The 15,519-nt window shown below is 42.8% G+C and overlaps 1 long non-coding RNA gene across 1 annotated transcript; it reads left to right on the plus strand.

The window, feature by feature from the left end:
• Positions 1 to 4,558: 4,558 nt before the first annotated feature.
• LOC128626707 (uncharacterized) lies at positions 4,559 to 6,743 on the plus strand. Its single transcript, XR_008390749.1, has 3 exons — positions 4,559 to 4,580; positions 5,661 to 5,867; positions 6,705 to 6,743. It is a non-coding gene; the product is annotated as an uncharacterized LOC128626707 (long non-coding RNA).
• Positions 6,744 to 15,519: the final 8,776 nt, after the last annotated feature.

Genomic DNA, 15,519 nt, shown 5'->3' on the forward strand with positions numbered 1-15,519 from the left:
CATTTCATGTAAACACGGAGAATGGATTTTTAGTACATGTGTTTGACACGATATATTTGGTGAGTGAGTACAAAATTGAAGAGAGTCTAGAAAGTGAGTCAGACCACTTGGAAATTTAGTGCGAACAATTCTTTAAGCAGCAGGCCAGGCGCAGCCTGAAGGTCAGCCCCCACCCCCCACCCCCGACGTTATTCTGGGTCTCGGTATCCTTGACCCCCACGTGCAGCTTTGTATCATGAAATAATATTTAAAAACTATTTTTTCAGACTTCTTATTAGCTCATGATGTATGTGTGTCTGATTTAAATGTTGTTTAAAGACATTTTCTGTTTCGTTTGGTTTCACAAATGTCAAGTGCTAGTACAATAAATAGCAGGGAGCAACCAGTTTTTTGAAGTAATGTAACTTTTTAATCAAATATATTTTTTTCTGATAATAACCTGTTTCATCAACTGCATTCTGTCTTTGCCATCCTGTAAGTAATTAATCTCTGGTAAATAATGTATCTTTTCCAACCTCAGTCCACTCGTTTATTAACTATGTCCCCATGCCGACACAGGACATTGTGTACATATGGCATGGCTCCATATGGAAAATGGATGAGAAATTCACTGAATGCTACTTTTTTTCTCACATAAAGTGAAAAAAATACTTGGAATGATTACTGTGTTGACCACTCAACCTTCCTATAACTCAGTAATTCCTTTTAAATGTTCTTCCAAACCTGTAACTCTTAGTATTCTGTTCTATCTTGAACCACTTTTTCCTACTAGCTGTTAAAGTGCACAATCAAAAAACTTTCAGACAAAACTCGTTTCAGACAAAAGTTTTTGATTGTTAGGATGACTTAGCTCTTTGGAGCCAAAATTGAAGTACAATAAAGTGCACAGGTGGCCACATTGGAAGGAAATTAATTAGTGTTGGCGAAAGTCACAGCACTTGGGAGAACTGAGCAAACCGTCTTTTGTTTTCAAACGACAATAATAACACTATTTTCTGAATTCTACAGCCAAGTCATGGAGGTACCTTTTATGCCTCTCCCTAAATTGGGGTCACAGAGGGCTTGGAAACGTGTTCTGAGATAAGTCCAGAAAAAGATGAACTTCCTAGTCCCTGGCTAATAATGGAATGGGGCATGAGAATGTGTGTGTTCACACACATGTGCACATGCGTGTGTTTCCTAGAGTAGACACCCAATCTACAGCCAGCCCTTTCACGTAGTCAAATCTCCTGGGACAATGATAATGCTAAAATCTCTAGCTCTGCCTGCAGAGACCCGCAGGCGGCCAGCCCAGGCACCTGGGAGTCAGCCCACAAGCACACTTCGTTTGCCTCTGTGCTGGTCAGGGCGCAGCACAGTGAGGGCACAAGTACTGTGAGGCACCGCACTTTGGTGTGCAACGTTGTGTTTCTGGTCCTTGCACTGATGGTTGGTTTTGCCCATCACCCTTGCTCATATCCAGCCTTTACATGATTTCTAGGTCTGGCAGATTTGAGGTAGCTTGTGTTTTAGGGAGCTGTTTGAAGGATCGACATTCATTCTGAGGACCAATCTTTCCTGCAGGGAAATTAATGTTGTGTCAGTTACTGCCATCTCCCTAATGAAGAAGAAGATAGTATGTATTAAGGAATGAAAGCAGTTAATAATATTAGCATCGATTGACCTGTTCTGGGTACCCTTTCCAGTGCTGTGCATGCCTCATATAACTGCATTCTCCACGACTCCTAATTAACATGACCCCCGTTTCAGAGGTAAGAAAACGGAGGGCAGGTAATTCAAATGATTTTCTCCCAGTTACATAGCGACTAAGTGGTCGATTGGTAATTTAAACACAAGCTGTCCGACTTTGCAGCCTGGCTTCTTTTTCTTTGGCAACATCACACATCCTGGGTGTGTTTCACTGCCGGAGTCTAGCACTTAATGCTCTAAAACCCAAGGGGTCAGATTCCCACAGGAGAAACTTCTCAGCCATCTCTGTGATTTAGGCGCAATGTAGCTTTGCAAACGAATCTTTTTATAAATTTTTTATGAATTGGATGCTTTGTCCAAAGTGGGTCACTGGCTTTTTCTCAAATTCATCCTCGGCCTTTTCATGCCCACTCATTTTCTAATGCTTTTTGCTCTATTTTCGAGGCTTCGGCTTTTTCACTCTCAATCAGTACCACTCCTACCCTCATCTCCGAGCCCACTTTAAGTACAGACGTTTCTGTGAACGCGTGCGGGTCTTTCTGCCCAGATGAAATCAATTTCTTTTATTTCACTTTGCTTGGACCTGTCTTAAAATCTGTGGTTTATCCTTACTGGTGCTCCCGTCTTATCTGCTTTATGGGGTTATAAATTCTTTCAAGCTGGTGCTGTGCCTCAGGCATGAGGGGCACCTAATGACTGTTGAATTGATTCTGAGGACCCCAGCTGGTGTCTTGGCAAATGAGTCACAGAGGTCGTGAGAGAACAGCAGATACCTTGCCCTCCCATTTCAACGCTCAGAAAACAAAGCCAAGTCCTAATGCTGACGTGCCAGGTGCAGAGCCTCGCTGTAGTTCAGGTGTATCACCCTGGCCTGGTGGCGCACCGGGAACGCTTCCTGCCGCGTTCTCCTTCCATCCTGCCAACACCCACTTTCTCCCTTGGGGTTCTCATTTCACCAAGAAATGGTGTCCTCTCCCTACGCGCTGTCATCTTTGCTGTGCCCAAAGGCAAGTTCACAGTATCTTTTCCCCGGAAAGGTTTTACTCCTCATTACCTGGAGAATGCAAGGGGTATGAGAAAAAAAATGTAAAGAAATTAAAAAGCTTCAGTAGCTCATTGCGACTTTTTTAGTGTGGGTCCTGCCGGGTTGTGTCTTCCTTTTGCGGAGATTAGAGATTCAGAGTTATCATAGACTTTTCTCAGGCTTTGTTCTTTGAGGCAGGGGGCGGGCACGTTCCTGAGAGAAGTAATCATGCCAGAGAGTAGAAGTCCCTTCAGACGCCCCTCTACATCCAGGGAGGCAGGGTGGCACAGTGATTAAACATTTGTCTTTGGGGTTAGCAGACCCGGGTTCGAGTCTTAACGTTACCGCCTGTGCAGATTTATGACACCGGAAAATTTATATAATGACTTTAAGACCCAAGTTCCTTCTGTGTTAAAAGAACGTACCATGGGGCATAGATCACGGGTGTGGAAAGTTTAAATGAGATGTGCGTGGAGAGGGCTGCGGGTAGGCAGCGCTGCTCCTCCCCATTACCCAGTTTTCTAGTTCTAATCACAGGGGAGGTTAGCACTTTCCCACGCCCTTGAAACTGATTGAAACTGAGAGGTGTCACGTGACACAGGCAGTGGCACCCGCGGATGGGTAATGGGTGTCGCTCCCAGGTAGGCATATTTCATTGCTGGGGCCGGTCTTCCCAGTCTGCCCTTTCCTGGGCAGGAGCGCACATCGCTACGGATGCCACCCTGAGGGTATGGGAGCCTGACAACCCAGGAGCCCAGAGAAGACTCTGGATAAAGACGAATAAGCCTTTGTGGTCTCTAGCTTCTGGAGTGGTGTGTGTATTTGTCACCACAGAGTAATCTAGTCTATTGAGACTAATATAGTGCGTCAGGGAGACTCAGGCAGAGCGAACACTCAAAACTGGGGAGTTAAAAGTGGCTCGTTTGCACTCCCTGGGCTCACTGCTCTGGGAAGTGCCCCTTGTCCGTGGCCCCGAACCCAGTTCCACATGGGAATGCCCCCTCACACTTAGCCCCAGTGGATGAACTTTCAGGAAAACCCTCCTTCACACAGTTTACCAGCATCAGACAGCACATTGTCATCTAACGTCTGCCTGGACAGAATCTGTTTGCTTCGGTAAGATCATTAGAACCCCTGTGGGGTAAACTTCTCACGGGAAGGCCCAGCGTGTCCTTCCTCGCACGCAAAGGCCAGTCCCAGTCTCCCTGGCCACAGCTGTTCTAGCAGCAGCAGGCGCCGAAGCACCCGCTTAATCTCCATCTCCTCCTCCTTCCTTCTCCGTGTGAAAACGTTGCTATGTGTCTCCTTGCTGCAAACACCCTTAGTAATGAATGGGTTTCATTCTCCTAGTAGCAGAAGGTGATATTTAAAAATCCCAACTCTCAGAAACCAGTGGATCCCATGACTGAGGAGGGGTCACTTCCGAGGGAGTGGTGGACGGTGATTTCAAGATGAAGTGTGCGTTAGAGAGAAGACCGCCCACGGCTTCTCGGGGTCAAGCATAGGCCTGGATGTAGCACGGTCTGCTAGGTGACTGGTCAAGTTTCATTTTGAGCCAGCTGCCTGGGGCTTTTTTCTCATGGGATTGTGAAAAGCCTTTCACATTGTGCGGACTTCACCTCTTGACCTCTCCTGTTTGTTGCAACCTCGGCGCACACATCCTGCGGTTTCCCTTCTGATGACACTTATGTTTTTGCGACACGAATCTTGCATTGCATCCTAGCTCTGCCTCTGCTAACATATGTAACTCAGGACAAGCTGTGGAACTTCCCAAGTCTCTGTTGCTCCATCCACACAATGGGAGTAATAACGCCTGACTCACTAGAACGATGAGAAGCGTGGCTGGAATGACAATGGGACTTAGGAGGTATGTAGCCAGAGGTCAGAGTGTAGTAGCTTCTTCTCTTTGTTTGAAAGCTTTCCTGGGATAGCAAGGTTCTGGGCTTCGCTATTCCATCTGGTCTAAAGGGAACGATGACATAGGCATGTTCATTTAATTAAAATGACTTTGATATTTCTCATTTCAGAACATTTAGGTAGACTCCTCTACCTCCTTTATATGTGGTTCTAGCAATTTGCAGTTAGGATGTACTCGGTTAGCCAAAGTCAGCCGGAACTTTTCTACATCAAGATGCCAGTTCTTAAGGCACTTGTATTAACCTTACAGTATTACTACCGAAAAAAATTGCCAATATTTATTGAGCATGTACTGTTTGCCATATAAAATTCTAAGTATATTATATAAAATATATTTATATATGATATGTATAACATATAGAGTTGTTTAGGGGTTCAGAGCATATTATGTGTGTGTCCGTGCACACACAAGCACACACTCACAGTTCTGTGAAAGGTATCGTTACTGCCACCACTGTATCACCCTGAGTTCAGTCGGGAGAGTTATTTCTTTTGACAAGAGAAAGTTTAGAATAAGGCCTGAAACCAAAGCGGTGGCCCTGAGGTGTCCCAGAGGCGGTAAGTGCACCTGCAGGCTGTGTGGGGGGGTGGGGGAGGGAAGAAGCGGGGATTGTTCAAACGTGAGCGCCTGGCCCCAGCTGGTGTGGCTCAGGTCGTTGGAACATTGTCCCATAAAGTGATAAAGTGATCTCTCTCTCCCTCTCCCTTCCTCTCTCTTTTTCTAAAAACAATGAAAAAATGTCTCTGGGTGAGGATTTAAAAAAAAAGACTTAGGAGCCTGAAGGTTTTGGTGGAGGGCGTGCTCCCCAGGCTGGTACTCACCTCTGGACAAAGTGCACTGAGACTGATTCCGGGGGTGGGAGGGGGTGGGGAAGTGGGGGGGGGACTGAAGCAGGCACGCGGTGCTGCTGTCCCAGGCTGTCACGGGAGACCCAGTGCTGCGGGTGAGGCGGCTGGAGCAGGAACAGAGCAGGCGGGCCGTGCTTCTTCTCTGGGCTCTGAGTCCCCCCTCCGGCACCCCTCTGAGCAGGGCCTAACCGGGATCCCTGCGGCAAAGGAGAACCGTGGCTTCCAGAGTTCCAGCTCCTGCATCAGAAAACAGAGGGAAACCGAGAGATGACGTTTTGCGAGTCAGCACCCTTTACCCTTTTGGCTATTAACAACCTATCTACACCTGTCTCCGCATAATTAAATTTCCATGCAACCATAAAACAGCTTTCTGCTTCCACTGAAAAAGGTGATATTATCTCTCTATACAAACTTCACCCTCTCAACAACGTCAGGAGACGCCAGGTTCCAAGAGTTACCGCGGGCCTCCCTTCGGGAGACAGAGCCGCACCTCGGAGGCTCTGAAACGCAAGCCAGGCCGCGGTCGTGGGTTGTGCGCAGGCAGCTGCACCCAATTTCAGGGGAAGGACCCGGTGGACAATGAGGGCCAGGCGCGTTTACCTTCCCAGTGATTCCCCTCGTCTGTTGACCCATAGATATGCTGCAAAGTGTCTCCTCCGCCTGTTGGTTTTCAAACTCATTTTCAGCTCCCCGTTGGCTCCCACGCTGTCTTCCTCTTCTCTCCCCCCCAACCCCGCCCTGTTGTCTTTCTCCTCTTTCACCTTCCCCTCCCTCCTCTCCTCCTTTTCCTCCTCCTCTTTTATATTTGTGTATATTTTTATCAACTTGAATTTTTCTAGAGTAAATTAATATATGAACATACAAATGAAAAAAAGTTTGCCATTTTTTTCCACAGAGATGTCATGTTTGTATGTTTACCTCCTGGGGTAAAAAAAAATTTTTTTTCTTAGTCTAGTTGATAATTTTTTTTTCGCATCTTTGCTAATATGATGAATAGAGAAATTGTATCTCCTAATTTACATTACTTTAATTTTTTTCACGTAGATTTCATTGATCTCTTATCTTCTTATAGAATTGTCTTCCTATCCATTAGATATTCTGAGATTCTTGGTGGATTGTTCTTAAAAATTTGATGAGTCCTACATATATCAGAAACAAATATCCATTTATCAGTGTCTCAGTTTTACACTGACATTTTATTTCTTTTAACATTTTATTTCTACAGTTTCTGCTATTGGATTTCAGCCCCGGATCAATCAAAAACAGTTGAAATTTCTCAAGAAGCTTTTGCTGCTGATATTACTGAAAGCATACAGAATAGGTTAGGGATCACCAGCCAGGTGTTCAACTTGTACTGAAGACTGATGGGCACGTTAACCGTTCCAATGTAGTTTTCGTAGCTCTCTGTCTGTTGGTTGGTACATTTTACCATATAAAGGGGAGCTCACATATGACTGTGTGGCTTCATCCTTCATGGTGATAACATGGCAACAGCTTTGCTTAGTCTCTAGTCTGCAGGAACCAGAAACAGACTGAGTGCTTGCCAAGACCTCACGAAAAGAGCGTTCACAAACTTGGCTGGCTGTGGTGCCCCTTGTGTTGTAAATGTTCCCGGAGATGGACCCTGTGAGCGAGGCTTCCCGCCCTGTGAACAGCACGTCACCCAGCAATGGCCCTGTCCTCCCAGGTTTGGCAGAGGCAGCAGAGACTTGGCTTTGGACTATGCCCAGGGGGAGATACTAGGGAAGAGGGCATCAAGCACTCTGCCAAACTGCTTGCTTTTTGCAATGCGACACTTAGGAGCAAGCAGTAAAAAAGAAATAATCATACACATCACTGCTCTCTTCTTCTTATTGAAGATGAGCATATTTAACAACGAGGTCAGGCACAACGTGGAGCATTTCACTGCATACCTCAATACTGGCAGAGGTGAAAAAGGTGGTTTGGCTTCCACGTCAGGGTCAGGTCAGCTCTGAACAATGTTGGACCATGAACTTCAGTTGGCTTGACTTCCCTTTCAGTGGCCCATCACATAATCTCGGCTGCCTCTGTCATTGCCACTCAGGGGCAGCCCCTTTTTAGTAATAGAACACATCTACCTGCTGTCACTCGCTCCTCCCCCAAGCATTTATTTTTTATCTGAAGTAGGTACTTATTATGCTGGGTATGAAGGGTTTAGTATTGTAGATGCTGTAAGTATGAGAAAACCAATTTGAATGCTCTTCTCACAAATATTTATGCCCCTCATAGTTTGGAAGTCACAGGAATTCAGTTTGCTTTAAGAAGGATGGAATTCCAGAGTGACATGGTGCCATCAGGATCTGCTCTCTTCCCCTCTGTCTTCCTCTTTGAGCTCTTTGTCCCCTTTGCCAGGTTTCATCTCAGGAAGTTTCTCTCAACGTGTCAGTGAAAGAAAGAAACCGCTGGCGATTTCTGGCTTACGCTGTCCATTCAGATTTTAATAGCACAAGGAGATAGACTGTCTTCAAGTGGCCCAATCCCCTGAAACAGGGCTGTGGTGGGTCCTGCTGAGGGCATGTGCCCACATCCTGAGTGCAACAGACAGGTCTGTGTGATGGAGTATCATCACGGAAGAGAGTATGGAAGTCATTAAACAGTAAGAAGATTATACCCTTAAAAGAAGACAGAATCTTTATGCTCAAAAAGAGCATAACAGTACAGCCTAACAGGACCAAAAGGCAAAGCATAATAAGGGTTGTGATAGAAATATTTTCAAAAACCTATGAAACAATTCTGTTTCTGGTGTGGGAGAGTAAGCCCCAAACAGCTGCACCTGTGAGTAACAACTTCACACTCTGTCCAAAACAGAAAAAAAAAACCTGGAGGTATTGGAGAGTGAGTAAGATAAGCATACTCTGAAGGAGAGTCGAAACTTGCAAGAAGGGAATGGAATGGGGTGAATTTCCCATTATCTTAGCTGTTAATCTAAATATTGGTGAGAGCCTAAAACTCTAGTAAAAAGCAGACAGACTTTCTGGCACAAAGAACCAGGGGACAGAGTGCAGGGGAACCACAACTACTTAGAAAGTAAGGGGGTTCCAGAGAGAGAAGGCCCCCGATTTTGTAAATAAATTCTACCCACATCTCTGGCTCACTATGGAACTACACACACGGGGCAGAATTAAAGCAGTGTAGCTAAATGAGAGTGGACCTGAACTTAGATTGGAGCTGTTACCCCAAAGACACTTTGTACCTTGAATCCAACCAAGTTAACTATTTTCTAAAACAAACAAAAGTGTCAATTTTTTTGTAGTCCATAATATCACTTTTTAAGATACCTTAGAAAATTGCTTGATATTTGAAGAACTGGGAAAATATGATCTATTCTTAAGAGAATAAACCATCTACGAAGACCAACTAGAATTAGAACGCATGAATTTTAAAGCAGTTACGTGTAATGATGTAAAGGAAAATAAAAATCACTGGGGGGTCAGGGAGGGCTTAACCAAATGGAGATGACGAAGGGGAGACTCCAACGAGGAGAGAGCCTTGGAACCTGAGACCCAATGCCACATCCGTGGGTACGTACCTGGAATGCAGAGCATGAGACTGATAGGATGGTTCAGGAAAAAACTGAAGACATAAGTGCAAGGGACAGGCAGGAAGATAAATTAGATTACATCAAAATTAAAAACATTTGTGTACCAAAGGACGTTATCAAGAAAGTGAGAAGTCAACAATAGAATGGGAAAAAATATTTGCAAATCATATATCTGAAAGGAATCTAATAATGACATATAAATAATTCTTATAAATTAATAATAAATGAACAACCCAGTTTAAAAATGAGTAAAGGACTTGAATGTCTCCAAAGAAGGTATACAAATGGCCAACAAGTACTTGAAAAGACACTTAACATCTTTAGTTATTAGAGAAATGCAAATCAAACCCACAATGATACATCTCCCACTCACTAGGATTGTGTGTGTGCATGTGTGTGTGTGTGTGTATACAGAAAACTAAATGTTTTGGTGAGGATGTGGAGAAATTGGAGCCCATGCAGATTGCTTGTGGGAATGTCAGATTGTCCAGCCACTGAAGAAAAAAATTAAAAAGAGGCATTTGCTGATGTGCCATGAATGCTCATAGAAGCACTCATCACAACAGCTGAAAGTCGGAAACAGTAGATGAACAGAAAAGAAAATGTGGTATAGATATACAATAGAATATTATCCAGCCATAAAAATGAAAGAACACAAAAGATCAGATATTGTATACTTCCATTTGTATGAAATATCCCAAATAGATAAATAAATCCGAAGAAACAGAAACAGATTAGAGGTCATCAGGGGCTGGGTGAAGAGGAGGCTTAATAGGTACAGGATTACCTTTGGGGGTGATCAAAATATTTTGGAATTAGAGGTATGGTTGCACACCATTGAGAATATATTAATTGCCATCAAATTGTATACTTTATAGTTACTTTTATGTTATGTGAATTTTCCCTTGATATAAATTTGAAGAATGAATGGTGGATATTCTTCCAAACTTGGTCGAAAACATAAATATGGTAATTCAGAAAGTTCAGTGAACTCCCAGCAGAATAATTAAGATGTGAACCGTGCCTAAGAAGCATTCCAACTACTAAAATCCAAAAATGAAAAAAAAAATTTTAAAAAGAGCTGGAGAAAAAACAACAACAACATACAGGGAAGTAACAATTTAAGACTCTTAAATTATCAAGGCCATAAGACAGTGAGAAACCATCTTTAAAGCTAAAAGAAAAACAAAATTGTCAACCCAACAATCTATGTCCCCTGAAAATAACAATAAAGGCAAATTAAAGACACTTCACGATAAAATAAGACTAAGAATATGCATTACCAGCAGACATAGACTATAAAGAATGCTGAAAAAATTATTCAAGTTATAGGAAAATGATACCTGAAGGATACTCATTAGACATGATAAATATTGTACAAATATATTCTTATTATTTTTAAAAGTAATTTGACTATTAAAAGCAAAAATTCTAACACTTTCTTATCAGTTTTATGATAGAAATATATGTTTTACATGTAACTGTAGCACGGAGAACTGGGTGGGGTGGTAGATGGTTCTATTCAATTCTCAGATTTTCACATTTTACATGAAAGGTACAGTATTAAGCCACAGTGTACAGTGAAAAGTCAAAGCTCTATATTGTAATTCACAGAGGACCAACTTAAAAACATTGCAAAGAGGTATACCAAAAGCCAATTGATAAATTGAGGAGGAATTCTAATGAAATATTACAATGATGCAATAGAAGTTAAGAAGAACAAAGATAAACATAGGGATAAAGAATACAAAAAATAAAATGGTAGAACTAAATCAAATCACATCAGTAATTATATTAGATAGTACGAACCAAACAACTGAAAGGCTAAAATGAACAGAATAGAAAAAAAAAAGCAGGTGACCTGGTAACACCCCTCCTTGGTTCTGTGCTCTATAATAGATGTGATTTACATATTAAGAGGTATGCTGAAATGAATAGAAAGAATTAACATACAAACAGCAAACATAGGTGGGTTAGTGCCTCTATTAATAGCCAATAAAAGTCTTCAAGACAAAGGAATCCAGAGAGGCATTTCATAATAAGTAAGTTAATTTACTGTGAAGATATCAACTCTAAATGCACTTAATAACAGAGTTTCAAAATAGATGAAGCAAAAATGAACAAAGTTAAAAGGAGAGAGAGAAAAATTTAAATAATATTTGGGGATGTTAACACCTGTCACTTAGCAATAGACAGGTGAACAACCAAACACTCAGTAAAGACGTAGGTGCCCTGCCAAGAGCTATCAACCACGTTGCCCTGATGGATAGTTATAGTACAGCACCCCAAAAACATGAGAATATATATTCTCTTCAAGTGCATTTGGCACATTCAACATGACCACGCAGGGGGCCATGAAGCAAATCTGAACAAACGCAAAATTATTGAAATTATACAGAGTGTGTTCTCTGATTACAGAATTGATGGAGGAACTAACCATGTAGGAAAACTCTGAATATTTGAAAATAATATCCTTCTAAGTAATCTACACATCAGGAAAGAAAGTACAAAGGAAACGAACAGTTATTTTGAACTAGATGATAAAATAACAAAGTTAACATTTTTGAGATGCTTAAAATACATGTTTAGTCTTAAATGCCTACATTAGAAACTGAAGTCGAAACTTAGTTAATTTTTACTTGAAGAAATGAGAAAAAGAAGAAGCAAAGTAAGCATACAGAAAGGAGATTTTTCTAATAAATATTATAGCAAATGTCCATGAAGTAGAAAGCAGAAAAAAAAGAGGGAAAATTAACTAAGTGAGAAGATGCTTTTGTGAAAAGATTATTGAATTGATAAACCCCTAGTCAGACCCATAGAGATAAAAGCACCAAGAACGTAATGGACTAACATGCTCTCCGAAATGACAGAGGCATTATCACTGGTGAATTTACAAGTACAGAGTGAACAATAAGAGAATATTATGAACAACCTTAGGTCACAATACATTGGAAATTCATTCCTTGAAAAGAAAAATGACCAAAACTAACACAAGAGGAAACAGAGGGTATCGCTAGTCTACATTCATTAAAGAAGCTGAGTTTGTGTTCAGCAGTCTTCACGGGAAGGACGCTCCTGGCCCAGGCGGCTCTTCAGTATACGCTTTCAAACGTTTAAAGAAGAACGACCACCAGACACATGCAATCTCTTTCAGAAAACAGAACAGGAAAGCACGCTTCACTCCTTTTGAGGTATTCATGGCACAGACACCAAAACCTGGCAAAGAAATTACAAAAACGAAAACAATATAGCCCTGGCTGGCACAGCTTAGTGGATTGAGTGCTGGCCTGCAAACCAAAGAGTCGCCAGTTTGATTCCCAGTCAGGGCACATGCCTGGGTTGCAGGCCAGGTCCCCAGTAGGGGGTGTGTGAGAGGCAACCACACGTCGATGTTTCTCTCCCTCTCTTTCTCCCTGCCTTCCCTGCTCTAAAAAATAAAAGATGGAAGATGGAAAGGATGAGGTCTTCGGGGTTCAGGGCCTCAATATGGGACTCTAGCTCTTACTGTTCCCCTTCTCTATCCAACTTTGGATGGCTTATTTTACATTTCTCTGCTTCAGTTTCCCATCTGAAAAAGGCTACATACTTCATAGGACTTATGCAGATTTTTTGAAATGACAGTGACCTAATGCTAAAAGGTCCAGTGAAGAGTTCACCCTCCAAACTGTGCCTCCCCTCTCTCATTTGGCATCATCTGTGTCCCTCAGCCCAACAGAATTTCTCTCTCACTTCAACAAAATCCCATAGCGTCTTCTTAGTAGCATTTTTAGTGCACTTATCCCATTTCGTCTAAGCTATAAGCCTGGGTAGGCATGGAAATTCTGTTTACTGCAGAAGTTGCTTTCTTGCCCAGAAAGGCATTGCAGGAGGGAGCACTAGAGCAGTCAGGAAACCGGGGTTCTGGAGTCAAAGCCTTGGGTCTGAGTCCCACGTTTAGCAGTGTCAGCTCTGTGGTTATGAGGAAATGTCACAACCTCTCTGGGGCACAGACCATTCATGGCTAAAATGGGAATAATTTTAGTCTGACTTTTAAAGCTGTTGCAACAATGGAACATAAAAATACAGCTAAACTATTTAGCATAGTGTTTGACATTGGATCTCAATAATGATAATGGTTATAAAAGCAGAATTAATGGTATTCAAACAATGGTGAGAATGAACACTTCCTGCACCCTGAGTCTCTACCCTCCCTTTCCCAAATAGTTTCTTAATCTCCAATAATCTGCAACATATTTTTTAGCACTCTGAGGTATTCCAGATTTTTGGATTTTCTCCTAAGTCCCTAAATTTCTTGGGTCAACTGGCAAAATCAGATTTCTATTGGGCAGATTGGTTTTTGTTTTTTTTTTGTCCCAATAGCCGAGGTTCTTTTGGCATTTAAAAATCTCTCTTTTCTTACACAAGTTCATTTTTTTCTTCTCTTTTGCACAACACAAGGGAAGTAGTAATAAACTCATCAGTGCTGGCATTGGAACGAGGTTTCCAGGTGGAGCTTGGCATATTGGCTGAGATTTGGAGACAATCTTTAATTTTTCCAGGTCCTCTCTGAAACTCCTGACCTTCTTGCTCCGTAACTGCTTATGTGGTTGTATTTTAATTCTTAAGGCAGCCTTTGGTCTGGCCCACGTGGGCTTCCTATGTAATTAAAATGTTCCCACAGAGCCATCAGCCTACAGTGTCTGGTTCTGCAGCTCAATCTGTGCCCCATGGCTCACTAGGGGATCTGAAGTCAAGCTGACGAACTCCACTGTAAATCCGTAAGGTCACCGTCTAGTGATTCCAGGTGAAACGCATCTTCAACATTTATCCCTTCTTCTCCCGCCTTGTGCCGTTCTTCTCCCATGGCCCTTGCTCAGTCCACATTCTAGGTGTAATGCAAAAGGTGATTGAATTCAGCTTCAGAAGAAACCTCTGTGGTACCTGATGTCATGTCATCAATGTTCTGTACCTGACTTGGCTTCCTCATTCTTCCTCTCTGTCATCTGCAGACTGTTAGGTACAAGTCACCATGCAGACAGAATGAGATAAATTAGGAAGGCTTATCGGCAATTTATCAGGAAGCTGCTGCGAGGCAGACCCGTGAATTTCCTTGTTAAGCCTCCACTTTCCATTCACCACTCACACTCCAGTAATGATGCTTTGTAACTCCATAATGGCACTCGTCCTTCAATCTCCACTGATGCTGCCCATGGGTAATGGGCTCTTACAGCATCCCTGTAGGGTAAGCACATGTTACCAAGGTCCCTGATTTGCCCATAATTGAGATACAGAGTGGTCAAGTGTCTCTTGGAAGGTCATGGAGAGTGTCACTCAGAGACTGTCTTGACAATCATCTCTTTGCCCCAATCACTGGGTTTCCCTGTAGCTCATAATTTTCAGGCGAGAGCCTGCTAACCAGAGTTCTGGGCAAACACAGGGGATGAGAACTTGAAAGATGGATGCTCCTGGAAGCCCCTTATCCTCTCTCTTTACAGAAAAACCCACTGAGAGTTAGTTTTTGTTATTTTACTTTTGAAAATTTATGGTTTTCTGCAGTTGGAAACTACAAAAAGCACCTCATCTCTCATCCCCAACTGCTGCTTTATTGTATGAAAGGAAGTGTGGGAAGGGCGTGTATTTCTGGTAGCTGCAAATGGGAGACTTATCCCCCAGAAGCCAGAATGAAGTCTCTCTGGTCTTTTGGCCTCTGTGGCTCAGTCCCCAGAGGCAGAATTCACCTCCCACCAACCCCGGCCCACTTTGGGCAACCAGGAACATTTCAGCCAGGCCAACCCCCCGGGACTCAGCACCAGGTTTTTCTGGTCATGGTTTCTTTGCTTGGGAACCTTACAGGAATTTTAATGATTAAGTGAGGCCTAATTCCATTCTTTCAGGACACCAAGATACTAAGACCAGTTCATGAGTTAACTGTGAATTCTTGGAGTAAACAAACATCTATTCAGAAACCTTCTCCATGCCAGGCACTGTTGTAAGTGCTGGGGAACAGAGTGAACGACGGAGCGGCTGCCCTCAGGGAGCTGTAATTATTCTTTGTTTCCTCCTCCCTCCCCCATCCTGGCAGTGCTAAGTAATGTTCACCCATCCTGGAATTATACATATATGCTGTGGTGAATGTGAGGATTCTCCCCCAATCTCAACACTGTAGAAAGGTGGCTGTCGGGAGATGGTTGAAGGGTGAGTCCCAGAAGGGTGTGTCAGCCTTCAAATCCCTGGAACCTGTGAAAGTGACCTTATATGGAAGAGGGGTCTTGGCAGATATAATTAAGTTAAGGATCTTGAATTGCGATTGTCTTGGACTAAATCCAGATAAACCTTAAATCCAATGACAATCGTCCTTACGTGAGATTTTAAACAAGAAGAAGACGATGACGAGGAGAAGGCAGTGTGCAGGCAGAGGCAGAGATTGGAGTGATGCAGTTACAAACTAGAACTCTCAGGGTGACCAAAGGCCACCAGGAGCTAGAAGGGAAACACAGAA

This window comes from Artibeus jamaicensis, unplaced genomic scaffold (genome assembly GCF_021234435.1).
Source record: "Artibeus jamaicensis isolate MK-2021 breed Jamaican fruit bat unplaced genomic scaffold, CSHL_Jam_final scaffold_916, whole genome shotgun sequence".
NCBI lineage: Eukaryota > Metazoa > Chordata > Mammalia > Chiroptera > Phyllostomidae > Artibeus > Artibeus jamaicensis.